At 37.9% G+C, this 12,321-nt stretch overlaps 1 pseudogene; it reads right to left on the reverse strand.

The window, feature by feature from the left end:
• Window positions 1–11,719: 11,719 nt before the first annotated feature.
• On the reverse strand, window positions 11,720–11,818 carry LOC132272007 (small nucleolar RNA R71; annotated as a pseudogene).
• Between the last annotated feature and the right edge of the window lie 503 nt (window positions 11,819–12,321).

Raw genomic sequence — 12,321 nt, forward strand, 5'->3', positions numbered from 1 at the left:
GTCATCAGATCCATTAAGCACAAACAGGAGGTTGATAAACCTCCTCTAAAAAAGACAAGGTCGAATCCTCCTTCTACCGGCAAGGGAAAAAGTGTCCCCAAGGGCAGGGGGAAGAAGGTTGGGGAGACTGACCTAGAAGAAGAGGTTCGAACTTATGTCCAAGCTAAATCTGGAGAACCTTGGAGGCCTGTCTTCTCAAGGGCTGACAAGTCAATTCTCCATTCTGGGGATTCAATAGTCTCTGATCCCTCTGCTGCTTTGGTAATTGCCTGGGGGATGTGGCTTCCCAAGGACGAAGAGATTATCAGGAACATGGGGTTGGACCAGCTATTAATGTCTACCCTAGTTGATGCTGTAAAGGTTTATTCTTTTCCTTTTACGGTTAACCTATCAGATTTCTTTTTAGTCCATATTCACTTATATTGTCATTGTTGACTATGTAACAATGGCGCTGTGCGCCACTGCTAAGGCGTAATCTCTTTCTATTCAGAAACTAGAAAGAGACCTTAGCAATGCTGAAAAGAAGGCCTCATGTTTTGCCTTGAATGCAAAGATTGCTTTTGAATCAAGGGATGTCTATAAAAACTGTCTGACCACTTCTGAAGCTAAAGTGGAGGCGTTGGAGGCTGAGGTTCAGCATTTGACAGAAGCGATCGGCACCTGTGTCATCGCTAAAAAATAGATGCAAGGACATTACACCACTATAGTGTGCTTATCTTGTGTGAAGGCCTTTAGGTACGGTTTCAATCAAGGCTCTGGTGATAAAGCAATGAATCCTGATGCATTTGATGCTGATATGGAAGTGTCCTTTCCTTATGCTGAGGGTCTACCAGCACAAAAAGCTGAGATGCTATTTGCTAAAATGGTGAAATCTTATCAAAAGGACCATCCAGCTCCAAGTTCTTCTCATTCGCAAGCTCCAAAGCCTCTACTCCCTTCAGAAACTACTTCCAACCAGAATGTGGTTGATGCCTTCGACTCTATTCCTTTTGATCCGAAGAGGAAGTAGGGTCGTGTAATTTCTAATTTTGAACTGATGACTGTTTAAAATAATATATTTTTGCTCCTGGTACTGTAATGATAAAATTATTTTGAGGTGATTTGCATGTCTGTGAATGCTTCTGAGTTTCACCTTATCACTGAGTAGGAATGTTTTCCTATCTTTGAAGTAGTTTTATTGCCTAAGGGCTGATGAGCGCTGAAAAGTGCCTATTTAAACCCCTTAAGCTTAGGTATTCTAGGACCTTTATCTATCTTACTTTCCCGTTTTAGACTAATTTCGTGTTGTTGCCCTTTTTAGGTGCTTATCCCCAAAATAAACTAATTCAGCCAAATAAGAGCTTAAAAGAAGCTAACTCAAGCTGGATGGAAAAAAGGAGCAAAGTGGAAGCAGATTAAAGCAAAGTGTGAAAATTCAGCATGTTCGATCGATCTCAAGAATACTTCGATCGATCAAAAGTTCATCGATATAGACTCTCTAAGATGGATCCAAGCCCTGTTGTCCTTATCCAAAGATCCCACAAAGTTCGATCGATCGAAAAGATTTCATCTTATCCTATTATACCACCCTACCTACCACTTTTGTCTCTTTCCCCAAAATATCTCGAATCTGTCCTTATCCAAAAAGGCGCTGCCATGGGAGGATCGATCCAGCCAAAGTTTGATAGATCTCAGCCATGTTTGATCTATCTCAACATAGTTCGATCGAACGAACTTCCTTAAGTCCAAAATATATATATTTCCAGCTCATTAAAAGTTGTCTCATTGTGCAATCATTGGAGGAGCCCTTGTGTACGAGCCTAGACCATTGGGTGTGACATTTAAGCTACCAATATAAGGATTATGAGCCACTTTTACACATAGTTTTTTATATGTTTTTTAGAGTTGAGAGATACAATTCTTAGAGAGGAAGAAAAGAGAAGAGAAGGCTAGAGACACATTCTTGAGAGGTTTTCCATCTTCCTCAAGAAGAAGAGCACTTCTACCATAGAGATAGCCCTTGAGGGTTGGAGGACACCATTCATGAGTGGCTAGACATCTTCTTAGGGCTAAAGTTAACCCTAAGCATACTTTCTTTACCTTGATTTATGTATTTTTTAGGGGATTTGTGTTGTAATACATGTTTTGACATATTCATATACATAGATCTTCTTTATTTAATGATTTGTGTGGTTTAATTCTTCCAATTGATCATTTCATTCTATCCATATCTCTATGTATGCTAGAATAGATGTTCATGTGTTTATCTCTATCTCTTGTGTTGTTGATGCATGTCTATGTGTGTTGATGCTATAGATCTAGAGATTGTCAAGACATAGTGCTTAATAGAAAGCTCTTGTGGTTTATTTGATGGTTCATACTCATATCTTGATGGATTGTGCGTCTCCTTTAGTTTAATTAGTTTAATTTTCATGTCAATAGCTTAGATGTAGTGTAGTTACCTTAGTTGTTAAATGGGAAGACAATCCATGTTTGTTGTTTGATGTTCCATACTTATGAATGCAAGTAGTATATTTCTCTAATTATATGACGTGTTTAGATTGTGAGCTTAAAGAAGGATTAATGACTTAGTTTGATGTATTGTGCTATTCATTGTATTGTTTAGACAATATATACTTAATTGGTCATTCATGCTTGTTAAAACAACTACACACCCTCTCTATTGTTGCAACATATGTTTTCCCCCTCCTTAATTATGAATTAAGTGTATAAAAAAGTGATGCTTAGTGGTGATCTCTAAGTCCCAAGACCTCTATCTCTTATGTTCTCTATCCTTTAATTACTTATTTTGCATTGAGCTTGCTTAATCTTAATTGTAGTTTGATCAACCAAACAATCTACCGTTGATCACTCGACCTACTAACCCTAAGCATTGTTTCCATTACTAGTAGCCCTCTAATCCCGTAGGACGATCTCTACTTACCCTTGCTACGTTAGTAGTAGTGGTAGTAGTGGTTTTTATAAATTTAAACTTGACCCAAAAGGCTTTTCTTGAACCTACATTCACTACATTAGTTTGGCGTAAAGTGTGATACCCCTCGGATCCGAGATACGGGTTGATCAGGCCCAAGCCCAAATCCGAGGGATATCAGACAATTAATATTTTAAAAACGAACACGGAATACAAAGTGATTAAAGAAATAATATAATGAGCGGAAAGAAACTAAAAATAAATCCTCAAATATAAATATTTAAATCTTGACAATCCAAACTCCATAAGTTTAACAACTCGGGAATCCATCTCTAGTGGACCCCTAATAAAATCCCAAACTGCATGGAAGAAAACTGAAGATAAAATCCAAATCTAATATCTGGAAAGAAGTCCTACGTTGTCGGTAGAATAAAAGTCTGTATCTGCTCTGCACGATCAAACTCTAACCCTGGAACTGACGAGTACCTGAAAAATATAAGGGTGGGTCAGGCCCACATGCAAGTCCTGATCTACTACAATCCAAACAGGAATCCAATATGCAAATACATACTAGAAAGACTCAACAATATCTAGAGTAGTCCATATATGTATAAGTACACACTACAGGACGCTCACTAGTCCAAAAAGGTCTGTCTCAGCCTGAATAGAGATACCATGCAAATCGCACATACTGTGGTCATGTGTATCTAGACCTACCAGGGAACAACACCTCTGTCCAGCTATCCATCCTAGGCAGTATACGCACCCTAACCATGGTCCTGAGACTCAAGCTCATACCATGGCACATATAATAAATATATAAAGTCCGTGTCCTCCTATTACAAAATATCAACCATCTGAAAAGGGGTTTGATAAATGTAAAGCAAATCCATCCTGAAACCATATTAAGTCATTCAATTATTTGATTGATATGACACAAGTAGGTGATGGACTTAACTCATAGGGTTAATCCATACCTTAATCCAAATTAGGTAGGATTTAGTATTTGACTAATCCATACCTAGTATGTCACCGTCCCATACCGGTACACACAATCCTCCATTATAACATAGTTATTAAAATAACACTATATAATCAACAACCATCCTCTAGTATATACATTTGTATAAATTCATACATATACCAACATTAGGTATTCACTACAGAACCTAAATATCATGCTCCAATCATTTAAATAGCTAGAATAAGACATAGCATTTAAATCCTCCAAAACAGCCAATAAATTGATACAAATTAAATATTAATTTAAATCCAAGCTAAGTAAACTTAAATGTAATTAATTTACCGTACTCATAACACTGTAAAAATATATGATTATATATAATTAAATTATATAAAATACCTTTGCCAAGTTACAGTAATTAAAACCAACTAGACAGTGTGCAAGCTACCCGTTTCCTCTTAGGTTCTCCTTGCTCTATCCTTCAATCCAATTATGAATTTATATTTTTCCATCATAATAACAGTCTTATACAGTCCCATACATCACTTAAAACAATTTAACTGAAGTGCAGAACCCAGAAAACCCAAATAGCCCCTTAAAACACTACTGTGCGAGGCAAGAATAGAGCAAGCTCAACAAAAACATTGAGCCTGCTCTAAAATTCACTTAGAGCCGGCTCCTTCAACATTGAGCCGGCTCCAAGTCCTTTATAGAGCCGGCTCCATCCACTTTGAGCCGGCTCTATTGGTAATTTAGAGCCTGCTCCTTTCCCCTTTGCAACCGTTGCCTGATCCAGCTTCGTCTGCTCCAACTCCGGTGATTACAGAGTCTCTGAGATGTTTTTAAATCTTTGTTCAAGTTTAAACTCAGTCCTAAGCATATATTAAACCACTGATATTCAACTAAAACATGCATGGAACACAAGCTTAAAACCTATGATTACAGAACCTCTGTTGTCCAATTTTAAGCAAGTTCCAACAGAATTTACTTCAGTTTAATTTAGTGCAATTAAATATTGTTCTAAGCACTTTTTTAAGAGTTCAAACTCAGTCTTAGAGTGATTACAAGACATCTAATCACATCACTAATCCCAACCGCAACAAAACTGAAACATCCACCATACATGATACAAATAACATAACATCAAAAATTATTCAAAGCAGATAATTCACGATGTTAATTCAAAGATTTAAACTAAATTCATGTATGCATAAAACATGTTACTATGTTGGTTTAAATCTGTTTTAACCTTTATTTAACCCCTGGAGTCCAACTAGTCATGCACAGAACACGAATTAACGGGAGAGAGAAGAACAGAACTTGCCTTTGAATTTCATATTTGAAATTCTAATTCACCGTCTCTGTGTGATATGTTCGTGTCCTACCCTGTAGTTCCACCCTACCCCGCTCCTTCCTCCTTGAGATGCTTTGCTAACCACCCTTGTTCACTCTGTGTTTCCCTTCAATCTTTCGCTCTGTTTTCCCCCTATCTCACTGTATACGTGACTATGGTGAATAGGGTTTTATTTGTAACCCTAAACCAATGTATACACACATATATATAAACACTACAGAAACCCTAAGTCCATAAAGATATAACTCGGCCCATAGATAAACCTAGGTTATAATCAACGTCGGCTACCCATGTAAATTTAAACCTAAACTTGTAAACCTAACTTACGATAAGTAAGTAAATTCAAAAAAAAAAAAAACAATTAATTAATAACAATTTTATCAGGTAATTAAATCAAATAATACAATTTAATGAAAATTAAAGCCAAATAAATAATTAAAACAATTAACTCAATTAATCACAATTAATGCAAATAATTAATTAAAACAAATAAGTCAATTAATTCAAGTAATCCATTAAATAAAAAAAAATGTAATAAAAATCATAAATTAAATACCAGAAATAGTCTTTTTAAAATTAGGGGTATTACATTCTCGTCCCTAACAAAAGGAATTCCGTCCTCGGAATTCGCTCTTACCTTCTTCTATAATTTAGGAAACTACGAGTGACTCCAACCTCCTATTCTCCAGTGGACTCAGCCTCATTGTAATGACTTTACTGAACACACATCAAAGAAAAACCTTATTACGAAGGATTTAATTACTATTCGGTGACTTCAAAATAAGTCGCATCTGGCTGCAACTTAAATTCGCCAACTTCGATATACTAATACCCTCGTCCTCATCCCAGATAAAAAAAAAATATAAAGACTGAAATATAACGAGTGTGTGGCACTCCACAAAACACGTCCTAGTAATCATGAATAGGAAACTTACCCTCACTAGCCTGAGGTGCCTGCCTATCCTGTGGCATGGGGTTGTACACCCTGCCATAGTGCAACTGCTGCGGTGCCTGTCCCTGAGACTGCGGCGGTGCCGGTAAAGCCGGATAAGTCTGTCCCTGAATCCGGGGTACCTGTGGAGCGGGTAAAGGTACTGGCACCCTCTGCCCCTGCTGCACATGCTGCCCCTGTCCCTGTCCTGCTTTAGGACACTGCCTGGAGGTATGACCATACTCTCCACAAGTGTAGCAACTACCCTGGAAAGTACCAAATGGCCTCCTCTGTCTGTTAGCCTGTGGCTGACCTTGTCCAGTCTGTGGTCCCCCATTCTGCTGCCCATGAATAGGTGACACATCCCTGTTATCATCTGAACCACTCTTGTGTTTCTTCCAAGGCTACTGTCCCTGGAACTTGCCCTTGTCATTCTGTCGATGATCATTTCCATGTCCCTTCTCAACTGACTGATTAGCAGAGTCTTTATCACCCCGCTTCTCACCCTTGGCCTGTCTGATGTCTACTGTCAGCTGATACTGCTGCAAAGCGACGTCTGCCACCTGAGCATAGGTAGTGTAAGCTGGACTGCCTATAATAGCTCGCTTAATCGACCACATCAGTCCCTTCACAAAACTATTGCGCTTTTTCTCTTCCGTATCCACCTCCTCTGGAGCAAACAGAGATAAGCGTGTGAACTGCTACTCATACTCTACCACCGTCATGTTCCCCTGCTGCAGATTTAGAAACTCAGTCTTCATAGCTGCCCTGACTGCATAGGGAAAATATTTCTCATCAAAGCGAGTACTGAACTGATCATAACTCAATGTCATCCTCTCCTCTACAGTGGTAACGGACTCCCACCACTGTAGTGCATCCCCAACCAGCTTGAAGGTAGCAAGCATCTGCTTCTGAACATCCGTGCACTGAACCAAGCGAAGATGACACTCAATGTCCCGTTTCCACTGGTGAGCTGCTTTCGCATCGGTGGAGCCTGAGAACACAGGTGGACTCCACTTTGTGAAAGAACTCTTAGCCGTCTCCCAAGTATTAGTCTGAACAACCGGTGCTGGTATAGGTGCCTGCTGAACCGGTGGTTGATTCCGAAGTGCAGCTGTTACCCCAGCCTCTATAGCCCGAGCAACAAGGTCATTGAGGTGAGGAGGAATCTCTGGATCTCTGACCTGACCCAGAGTCTGCTGAACTTCCTCCTGCTCATTACGAAACTGACCTTCAACATCCTGAAACCCAGGCATTCGCTGCTCTTCCTCCATTTGCTGACGTCGTAGGAAATCTTACTGCCTACGTGCCTCCTCCCTTCGTCGATGATTGTTACGTCTGGTTCTTGCGTTAACCATACTGTTAACACATAAAATCAGACATCAGTACGATATACTAGGACCATAAAGAATACAACGAATCCTAAACTTAAGCTCTAATCAAGAGATAACGCTACGCGGAAGTCTTATACGATAGAATCCTAGAGACACTTGAACCTGGAGTGCTCTGATACCAACTGCGATACCCCTCGGATCCGAGACACGGGTTGATCAGGCCCAAGCCCAAATCCGAGGGATATCAGACAATTAATATTTTAAAAACGAACACGGAATACAAAGTGATTAAAGAAATAATATAATGAGCGGAAAGAAACTAAAAATAAATCCTCGAATATAAATATTTAAATCTTGACAATCCAAACTTCATAAGTTTAACAACTCGGGAATCCATCTCTAGTGGACCCCTAATAAAATCCCAAACTGCATGGAAGAAAACTGAAGATAAAATCCAAATCTAATATCTGGAAAGAAGTCCTACGTTGTCGGTAGAATAGAAGTCTGTATCTGCTCTACACGATCAAACTCTAACCCTGGAACTGACGAGTACCTGAAAAATATAAGGGTGGGTCAGGCCCACATGCAAGTCCTGATCTACTACAATCCAAACAGGAATCCGATACGCAGATACATATTAGAAAGACTCAACAATATCTAGAGTAGTCCATATATGTATAAGTACACACTATAGGACGCTCACTAGTCCAAAAAGGTCTGTCTCAGCCTGAATAGAGATACCATACAAATCGCACATACTGTGGTCATGTGTATCTAAACCTACCAGGGAACAACACCTCTGTCCAGCTATCCATCCTAGGCAGTATACGCACCCTAACCATGGTCCTGAGACTCAAGCTCATACCATGGCACATATAATAAATATATAAAGTCCGTGTCCTCCTATTACAAAATATCAACCATCTGAAAAGGGGTTTGATAAATGTAAAGCAAATCCATCCTGAAACCATATTAAGTCATTCAATTATTTGATTGATATGACACAAGTAGGTGATGGACTTAACTCATAGGGTTAATCCATACCTTAATCCAAATTAGGTAGGATTTAGTGTTTGACTAATCCATACCTAGTATGTCACCGCCCCATACCGGTACACACAATCCTCCATTATAACATAGTTATTAAAATAACACTATATAATCAACAACCATCCTCCAGTATATGCATTTGTATAAATTCATACATATACCAACATTAGTTATTCACTACAGAACCTAAATATCATGCTCCAATCATTTAAATAGCTAGAATAAGACATAGCATTTAAATCCTCCAAAACAGCCAATAAATTGATACAAATTAAATATTAATTTAAATCCAAGCTAAGTAAACTTAAATGTAATTAATTTACTGTACTCATAACACTGTAAAAATATATGACTATATATAATTAAATTATATAAAATATCTTTGCCAAGTTACAGTAATTAAAACCAACTAGACAGTGTGCAAGCTACCCGTTTCCTCTTAGGTTCTCCTTGCTCTATCCTTCAATCCAATTATGAATTTATATTTTTCCATCATAATACCAGTCTTATACAGTCCCATACATCACTTAAAACTATTTAAATGAAGTGCAGAACCCAGAAAACCCAAACAGCCCCTTAAAACACTACTGTGCGAGGCAAGAATAGAGCAAGCTCAACAAAAACATTGAGCCTGCTCTAAAATTCACTTAGAGCCGGCTCCTTCAACATTGAGCTGGCTCCAAGTCCTTTATAGAGCTGGCTCCATCCACTTTGAGCCGGCTCTATTGGTAATTTAGAGCCTGCTCCTTTCCCCTTTGCAACCGTTGCCTGATCCAGCTTCGTCTGCTCCAACTCCGGTGATTACAGAGTCTCTGAGATGTTTTTAAATCTTTGTTCAAGTTCAAACTCAGTCCTAAGCATATATTAAACCACTGATATTCAACTAAAACATGCATGGAACACAAGCTTAAAAGCTATGATTACAGAACCTCTGTTGTCCAATTTTAAGCAAGTTCCAACAGAATTTACTTCAGTTTAATTTAGTGCAATTAAATATTGTTCTAAGCACTTGTTCTAGAGTTCAAACTCAGTCTTAGAGTGATTACAAGACATCTAATCACATCACTAATCCCAACCGCAACAAAACTGAAACATCCACCATACATGATACAAATAGCAGAACATCAAAAATTATTCTAAGCAGATAATTCACGATGTTAATTCAAAGATTTAAACTAAATTCATGTATGCATAAAACATGGTACTATGTTGGTTGAAGTCTGTTTTAACCTTTATTTAACCCCTGGAGTCCAACTAGTCATGCACAGAACACGAATTAACGGGAGAGAGAAGAACAGAACTTGCCTTTGAATTTCATATTTGAAATTCTAATTCACCGTCTCTGTGTGATATGTTCGTGTCCTACCCTGTAGTTCCACCCTACCCCGCTCCTTCCTCCTTGAGATGCTTTGCTAACCACCCTTGTTCACTCTGTGTTTCCCTTCAATCTTTCGCTCTGTTTTCCCCCTATCTCACTGTATACGTGACTATGGTGAATAGGGTTTTATTTGTAACCCTAAACCAATGTATACACACATATATATAAACACTACAGAAACCCTAAGTCCATAAAGATATAACTCGGCCCATAGATAAACCTAGGTTATAATCAACGTCGGCTACCCATGTAAATTTAAACCTAAACTTGTAAACCTAACTTACGATAAGTAAGTAAATTCAAAAAAAAAAAAAACAATTAATTAATAACAATTTTATCAGGTAATTAAATCAAATAATACAATTTAATGAAAATTAAAGCCAAATAAATAATTAAAACAATTAACTCAACTAATCACAATTAATGCAAATAATGCAAATAATTAATTAAAGCAAATAAGTCAATTAATTCAAGTAATCCATTAAATAAAAAAAATGTAATAAAAATCATAAATTAAATACCAGAAATAGCCTTTTAAAATTAGAGGTATTACATAAAGGAACGGCCAACCATCAAATTTTAAAGCCGTTGCTGGGGATTTGAATTGGCAATGCCGTGTTTTGGAAACAATTAGGGATTAGTACTCTTTTGATCGTGTCTTTACTTTATTTTTATTTTTGGTTACTTATAGTTTTTGTTCTTATTTGGCTAGGTGAATTGAGTGAAGGAAGTTAAGCAAAGGAGAATTCAAAGCAATGAGCTAAGCTAAGCACAAAAAGGACAAAGAATCTAAAAAAATGTAAAGCATAGCAAAGCTTGGAAGTTGAAAATGAATTGAAGTTGCTTAAGGACCCTTTCTGAGATCTTTCTAACTCAATCCCTAGTTAAATCATCGGCTTGCGTGGAGGCTTGTTTTTCATTTCTTAAATAAATCGTGAGCCCGCGTGGAGGCAATTTACTTTTCTTTACATGTTGTTTAAGCATGGGAGCATGGGATCATTGAATGTGTAGATCTGTTGATTGAATTGTTGCGGGGGCAAAGTGATTGTTACTTGCTTGTTATTTGCTTTGCTAGTGTATGCATGGTCAGAGGTCATTGAATCCTACTCTTATCCTTCCTAATTTGCATTTTGAATCGGTTGTTCGTAATCCTAGGGGGAGAGGTAGTTCTCATCACTGCATTTTAACAATGGAGAATTTGAATGACGACCATGTGGAGGACCTTGGTCATATAGACCAACAAGGCATCCTCCACCCTAATGTGCATAATGAAAATATTCAAATACCATTAGGCATGCCTAGACCATTCATTCACCCACAACAACAAGGCTAAGTTCCATTGGGAATGCCTCGGCCAATATTTGTTCCACAACCCCCCATAGTTCAAGCTAATCAAGGTGTTCATTTAGCACCACTAATTGTGAATCCTCCCATTACATTAAGAGACTATTATGTGCCTAATGAATACAATGCACCCACTTGCATTCAATTACCTCCATTTAGAACACATCACTATGAAATCAAACCACAAACCATTCAAGTGCTTCCTAACTATCATGGACTTCCTAGTGAAGAACCTTATAAGCATTTGGATGAGTTTCTTGAAGTGTGTTCCACCATGAAATACACGGATATGCTGGAAGAAGTTTTAAGACTTAAACTTTTTCCTTTCACCCTTAAAGACAAGGCAAAATATTGGTTCAACAATCTTAGGCCTTTTTCGATAACCTCTTGGGTGGAAATGCAACAAGAGTTCTTGAAAAAGTACTATTCGGTTTCTAAGACCAATGTCATGAGAACTTCAATTAGAGAATTTTCTCAAGGGGATGGGGAAATGTTTCATGAGGCATGGGAAAGGTTTAATGATTTGCTTAGAAAGTGCCCTCATCATGAGATACCTAAGTGGCAACTAATCCAATATTTCTTTGAAAGTTTACCGGATAATCACAAGGGTATGGTTGATGCATCTATGGGTGGTTCTTATCTTGACAAGCATGAAAATGATGTGTGGCAATTGTATGAAAGTATGAGTGAAAATTCCATGCATAGGTCCTTTTCTTCTAAAAATTGTAGAAACCTAAGTGGAAGGAAGAATGTCGGCTTGTATCAAGTTGACAACTCCAATGACATAACCGACCAAGATGAAATCCTTATCTCAAAAGTTTGATCAATTTTTTATCGACCAAAATTTGGTGAATCAAGTATCTTCCTCCCCTACTCATATTCATCATCGTGCATCTAATGAATCTTGGATGACTTGTTCAAATGTCTTGCATTCTACTTCCAATTGTCCACAGGGACATGTGCAAGGTAACCTCCATGAGCAAGTCAATGCTACATTTGTTACTCAAGGGAATAATCCCTAAGGCACTCATTACAATTCAAGTTGGAGAAACCAT

The sequence above is a fragment of the Cornus florida genome, unplaced genomic scaffold (assembly GCF_030987335.1).
Source record: "Cornus florida cultivar Cherokee Brave unplaced genomic scaffold, ASM3098733v1 CherokeeBrave_3.0.0_Hap2_Chr08, whole genome shotgun sequence".
Classification (NCBI taxonomy): domain Eukaryota; kingdom Viridiplantae; phylum Streptophyta; class Magnoliopsida; order Cornales; family Cornaceae; genus Cornus; species Cornus florida.